This window comes from Palaemon carinicauda, chromosome 3 (genome assembly GCF_036898095.1).
Source record: "Palaemon carinicauda isolate YSFRI2023 chromosome 3, ASM3689809v2, whole genome shotgun sequence".
Classification (NCBI taxonomy): domain Eukaryota; kingdom Metazoa; phylum Arthropoda; class Malacostraca; order Decapoda; family Palaemonidae; genus Palaemon; species Palaemon carinicauda.
The window spans coordinates 89,584,961-89,592,460 of record NC_090727.1 but is presented as its reverse complement, the minus strand read 5'-3'; positions in this window follow the sequence as shown (position 1 = coordinate 89,592,460).

Below are 7,500 nucleotides of genomic sequence, written 5' to 3'. Positions count from 1 at the left end.
TTCTACAATACATCAATATGTTTTCAACGTTGAATTGTAGGCCTATATGACATTACAGCTCTGCATCTACATGTTTTAAGCGTTGCATTGTAGGCATATCTTACATTATAGCTTCTGCATCTACATGTTTTCAACGTTGAATTGTAGGCCTATATGACATTACAGCTCTGCATCTACATGTTTTAAGTGTTGCATTGTAGGCATATCTGACATTATAGCTTCTGCATTTACATGTTTTAAGCGTTGCATAGTACGCCTATATGACATCACAGCTTCTGCAGCTATAGAGCGTTGCATTGTAGGCCTACCTGACATTACCGGCACATCGTTGCTTTTGTGCAGTATTCTAAAATCAAGCATTTATATTCCTCTTGTGTTTCTTCAGTAGCAGCAAATATGATCTATTTCAGTGTACAAACGATTATGCAATTTCCCAGAAATTTAGACAACTTCAGATTCCAAAGGAAAAAAAATAATTAAGAGAAATTATTTTTATGAGTTACTTTTCATGAATGAAACTGACCAGTTTTAATATTTTAATATTTTAAAGAGTTTGAATTAAAATTCATTATATATATGGTCATCGTCTTTTCCTAGGCCTATTGACCCTAACGGCCCCGGTTACATTTCGCCAGCCGTCTCTATCTTGAGCATTCATCATCTACTTCATACATCACATGCTGTAAAATTAAAGTTTCCAAAGAATTTTATCAAACATGGTCTACTGATATTGTTTGGACCTTAGACAGTCATAATTACGAACAAACAATAGTTATAGTGAAATCTTGGAAACTATTTGTGACTGTTCGATGGAAATTCTAGGCTGGATATTCAGGTTAAGGAATGGAAATGTTTATAGGCCTAATAAATACGGAGTATTGAATTTGAGGTTGAAAAGTCTTTTATCTTTAAAGCACATCTCGGTGACACAGTGTTCAGACTAAACTTCCGACCCCTGAAAGGTCGACTTGATATTGTTCATGTAAATATGTTTTAATTGTTTAAGACTTCTTGCAACATACCAGAGAACCCGCTGCTTCCTAATAAGCTATTGCTGAGCCATAATTGAAAACAAGGTTCCTAACAGCTATACTCTCATTGCAAAGCATCGACTCTAGAAGAGTTTAGCAATTCAAGTAACTGTCTGCTTCTTTCGACCTCATTATCCCCATTGTATAACAGGGTCGGCCTCTCGAGTCTACTCTTCGAATCTATTTATTTGATTTTCCTCTGTACAGTACATTAAAACAAAATTTTAATCAACGATTTTATAAGTTAACTATTTTTTCAAATCATATTTAAATAGGAATATTGTTATCCAGTTTTGTCTTTTAAAAGTTAATAAAGAGATTCATATTGTGTTGACTCGAAAATTAAGAAAAGGGAAAATGTGCTTTATCCAGCGAGGGATCTGACAGTACACAATAACTTTCGCAATAGTATCAGCGGGTGCCTCCCACTGGCCATCAAAATACTGATCTATTTGCTAAAAGAATATTCAAAATTCATAAATAGCTATAATGATGATTATTACTAAAGGCAACTAAATTCCTAATTATTAACCTTTATAAGAAATTATGAATTTATCAACAAACCTATAAACTTTGCATAAAATGTTTGAGTCTTCCTAAATGGAGAATATTTTCCGGCAAGTAATGGCAGTGATGTCTGTATCGTCCTGGATAACCTAAAGTAAAGAGACTCGGGTTTTCCGAGAGTCCTGGGTCGGGTCAAGCCCTAAGAAATCGACTCCGTTGAGGATCCTTCCTCTTGGGTGTCTTCCGATTCAGGACTACCTCTCGGTTTGGGGTTCCGAGACAGGCAGGATAGAAAGAGAGTATCCTGTCACTGACGTCCCCCGGTTATCCAGCAAAACAGCAACAGGCTTCCTTTGGTCTGGTGTTGAATTCTCCTCTCTCTCTCTCTCTCTCTCTCTCATTAGTAACCCTTTCTTATCCTTTTCCTTCTTCTCTTCCTCTACTAATAAAGGGCACGAGGTGGGGGGGGGGGGATTCCCGTCTACAGTATGCAGCCAGACTGTTGCTATTTATTTACTATTGCATTGGACAGCGTTGAACATAACTTGTCACTTAGTAATAAATCTTATATTTCACTTTGTAAACATGTGTATGAATGCACAAAGTTGCTCAACTGTTATGAAAAATTTTATTATTGAAAAAATATTAGATAGTTAAAACAATTGTGCTACAATAATATTTCAGAAAAAAAGTAATACATTAATGAAACACGAATCCCTGTGAACACCTTGATTCCGTGAGACTATTCCTGGAACTGTGTCTGTAGATAGTCGGAGTGGGAAAGAGGGCTTCAGGAGGGAAAATAATCTAAGCTTAGTCCTGTTGTCTAATAATAATAACCATCTATGCATTTGGGTTATCAATTCAAAGTTATTACTTGATTTTGCTTATGTCGTTTTGTGTATGAAGCAAAAGGTAGTTAGGGTCGTGGTTTCGAAACTTGCAATTAATTATTTCAAGCCAAAGCTTAGGTAACTGTCAACGCTGCCTATATAGGTCTAATCTCTTGAGGAGTTTATTAAGGGAGAAGTAATAATGATAAATGAATAAGTAAATAAGCGAAGTGGTGTGTTATCTTCGGTACCAGAAATACAATTAAATCTACCTATATCATCCAACTTTAATTTACGAACGGAAAGCTATAATCGGGTCAGACATATTCCCCCACACCTTTAATGGGAAGATTCTACAATAGCAACGTATCTCGAATAACAATAACAATAACAACAACAACAATAATAATAATAATAATAATAACAACAATAATATGGCTCTGTCGTTTTGTCTTTAACACATACGACGGGTATGGCTATATGTCAGGTAGCAACAATAAATATTTGCATCAAATCTTGTCATTTATGAAAGGTGTTTATCTGGGCGATACAAAAACACTTTCACCCCCTTTTGTATCCCCATTCACAAAGTGTGATTATATATATATATATATATATATATATACATATATATATATATATATATATATATATATATATATATATATATATATATACATATACATATATATATATGTATATATATACACACACACACATATATATATATATATATATATATATATATATATATATATATATTCGCCTAAAGCAGGTCGTTTACATAGCGGTAGAAATTCATATTACTGTAAATAAATGTTAGGGTGACACAAGGCCAATATATTGGGAGTTAGATGGCCGGACAGGATTAGAAATGAAACTATATGAGAGATTACTCGAGTGTCATGTGAGGATAAGATCATGGTGAGGAGTAGGTGCAGATGGTTTGGGCATACTCTTAGCCCTCCCCAAGAGAGATTATGGTCCATTTCTTTTAGCGATGCAGATTTGTACCGACTCGCAGCGGTGCCCTTTTAGCTCGGAAAAGTTTCGTGATCGCTGATTGGTTGGATTTCTCTCGTCCAACCAATCAGCGATCCGGAAACTTTTCCGAGCTAAAAGGGCACCGCTGCGAGTCGGTGCAAATATGCATCGCTAAAAGAAATGGACTATAGTTCACCAAGTTTTCAACTGGGCTCCAGAAGGCACAGAAGAGTTGTAAGACCAAGACCTACATGTCAGTGGACTATGAAGCTTGAAGTAGGAAATGATGAATTGAGAAGCATTGATTTTAAAGCTCAGGTTAGACAATTGGCGAAATCTAACCGAGGCCGTTTGCATCAATAGGCGTAGGAAGAGATGGTAATTTTATATGTATATATATATACATATATATATATATATATATATATATATATATATATATATATATATATATATATATATATAATGAAACACATACACATATAAGCATGTGTATATTATCATAAATGAAAATGGCCTTTCATTAGAAGGGGCTAGCGTTCGATCCCAAGTATGAGGTAGAAATTTATTCATATATGCATATGTGTTTAAAATTTACTGTTGATGTCTATTTGCTATTAAATAATAGGAAATAGCAAAAATATCTATTTAGAATATAATTATTTATTCATATATAACACATATAGCAGTTTTTAGTTTACTGCAGGAAAAAGGTATCAGAGATGTCATTATTCTTGTCTGGAACTTGTCTAAAGAGAGAGATATTATCATCACTTACATGATTGTTGATAAGAAGAAATTTGTATTTAGGAACAGCAAGTCCTGACTGAATAATTTAGACCCAAGCTTAGTAAAAATCATGTTTTTATCTCCCGAGAGAGAGAGAGAGAGAGAGAGAGAGAGAGAGAGAGAGAGAGAGAGAGAGAGAGAGAGCCTATATCAGGGGTTTTATCATATGATCATATTTAAAGATTGATTAGGTTGCCTAGCGTCGCAACTACAAAGGTCATTGACACTAGGCGGCGTCATAACTGCCAGGGTCACTGACGCCTCAAGGTAGAATGAAACGCAGTAAAGAAAAGAGTATTTAATCATCATATCATATCCCTGAAGACGGAGAGGAATTTGGAACGTTCAAGTCAGAATAATTTTTTCAACTGAAAATGTCTGAGGTCATTATGTAAATTTATAGGAAATTAAACATCATTGAATCTTTATAAGCTTATTTTTGGAATTAGAATTACTTTCGCAATAAAGAAACAGAAATACTTTTCTAAATTATTCCTAATTGTAATTTTAAAGAATATTTAATGTTATCAAGTTGAATTTTTTTTCTTTACATTTCTCTAATTCCGCCTGAAGTCTCTGGACGAGTTCTTCATGATTTCCTTTGGAACTTCGGAAGAAATTCGCTCGGAAGTGATTGATACAAGACTTCCTTCATTACAATGAACGTATAATTTCGTAGAGTAGATTTTAATTTATAGAAGAAAATATTGATAGATATAATCAATATTACTTTTATCTAAAAGTCTTCTTGCTTTTCAGGGATTTGAGAGAATGATTAAATAATATTTTCGCTCTCTGTCTGTACATCGGTTTCTTGCTGCTCCATCATCATCATCAACTTTTACTTCACAAATTGTTGAGGTTATTCCTTTACGCTGTGTTCTATTTTCTTTATTAGAAATATACTACAATATTTAAGCTGTGTGTATATATATGGTCGTCGAAGTTGTCCTAGTCAAAGTCCCCCATACTAGATTGAATTTCTATGAGCGCTCAGACTAAAATCTCTCAATATCGCCAATCTTCAGAGGCCAGCGTGGCGATGAAAAATGGCTGGGGGTTCAAGTAAAAACTCGATGTAGTTGCCATGTAATGTCAGGTTAGGCCTACAATACAATGCTCTATAGACGCAGGAGCTGTAATGTTATATAGGCCTACTGTGCAACGCTTAAAACATATAGATGCAGAAGCTGCCATGTAGGATAGGCCTACAATGCAATGCTTAAAGAGTATAGATAATTTAAAAGGAAAACATGACGGTGTTTTTATGCTTTGACATCACCGCACTTGAAATATCACAGTCTTTAGGCCGACGCAATACGAGCTGGCGGTTAACTGACTGTTGTGGAAACTCGCTTATTAAGCCATTTTTTAATCCTGCTTACTGGTTTGGTCCTTTTCCTTATTTCTTCATCTGTGGCTTTGATCTAACTGATTTTAATCTTTTATTAGCGTATTTAAATTGTCTATGGATAATTGAAACACTTAGGATTTCCTCTGTTCCTTTCACGTAGCCGCTTCTCTCACTCCGAGCAACTTGCACGAAAGCAAATTATCTCCTCGATTTCAAGGACAAAAATGCTCATACAATTACTTATCCCATATAGAAATTATTAATTCCCTTAATAGAAATATATTATTTTGATGAATATATAATTCATATTAGTTTTGGAATGGAATTTCAATTTCGAGGCTTTTAAAACTAAGGAGTCACATAGAAATTCAAAATATCGATATATCATGAAATTATTTAGATGGTTTCTGCGCGTGGAAGTCACTGTCATTCGTCGATGCCGAAACGTGGAATTGACGTCATCGATACGGCTAATCTGCTCCACATCTTGATCAAGTGTGGAATGTGGAATCCGAGTGTTAATAAATTCCACACTTTGTAAAGAGATATGTATGACGATTAAAATGTAATAAAAAGTAATAAATAATTAATTTGAGTGTTTTATTATTTATTTTCCCCGTGATATATATATAAAAATTACAACAATTGCAAAGTCTATGAAAGTGTGGATGCTATGGGACTGGGAGGCTCAGTGGAGTTCAGCGCTTGATGTTGCCGACTCACTGAAAGACTGATTCTTGAATCAGTGTTGAGGGAATTAATTGCAATTGCCGCACAACAGTTGCCTTTTGACGAATTGATTCGCCAGCTCAAGAAAAATCTAAAAGTTTATTCTTTTTCTTGTGAGTATCTTTTTGCAATTTCTGTAGACAAAATACTGTGAGACTTGAGAGAGGTGAAACTGGGACTAATCAGCTACACCGCTGAGCGTGGAGTTGCCTAGTGTGGAGAATCCGGCAGCCCTGAGTCACTGTCATTCGTCGATCCATCCCGATTCCCTTGTTGTGTTAATGTTAATTCTTATATCAACCATTATCATTATTAATAAATCCTGCATATTATTCATAGCATGAAACTGTTATAGTGATCTTAGGCCTTCTTCTTCGTCTATTACTATTATTATTATTATTATTATTATTAGTGTATGTGACCCGTCAAAAATGAGGGCTAAATCTTTAGACAGATATGCACACACATGCACTCCCTTTTCCTCATGGTATGACTACTCCCACTCACCCCCCAACCAATGGGACGGGGAGAGCTCAGTGTAACCAAAAAGATATATATATATATATATATATATATATATATATATATATATATATATATATATATATATATATACATATATATGTATGTGTATATATATATATATATATATATATATACATATATATATATATATATATATATATATATATATATATATAGCCATACACTTGCTCATTATTATATACGGGGGATTATTATTATTTATATTATTATTATTATTATTATTATTATTATTTCTATTATTATCATTATTATTATTATCATCATTATTATCATTATATTATTATTATTATTATTATTATTATTATTATTATTATTATTATTATTATTAATGTTATTATCATTATCATTATTATTATCATTATTACCTCCACCAACGAAATTTGCGTGTGTTTGTGTTGGTTTGTGAATAGCTACCCGGCCACAATTTTAATCGTAGATTAATGGATTTTGCAAGGATTAACTGTTTTATAAAAAACTGGAAATGATTAAATTTTGGAAGGACATGGTCAAAGGTCAAGGTCACCTGCAAGTGAAATCTTTAATGCACGTAATCAGCCATAAATTTGGACATCGTTGTCACAGAGACTTCAAACTTTGTTCATACTTGAGTGTATGAAAATCCATGTTAAGGTCAATGTTCAAGGTCAACGTTGAGCAAAAGGTCGAGAAATAAGCTGCCGCATGGAGGTCTGCGCTCCAGTGAGTGCCCCTCCAATTATTATTATTA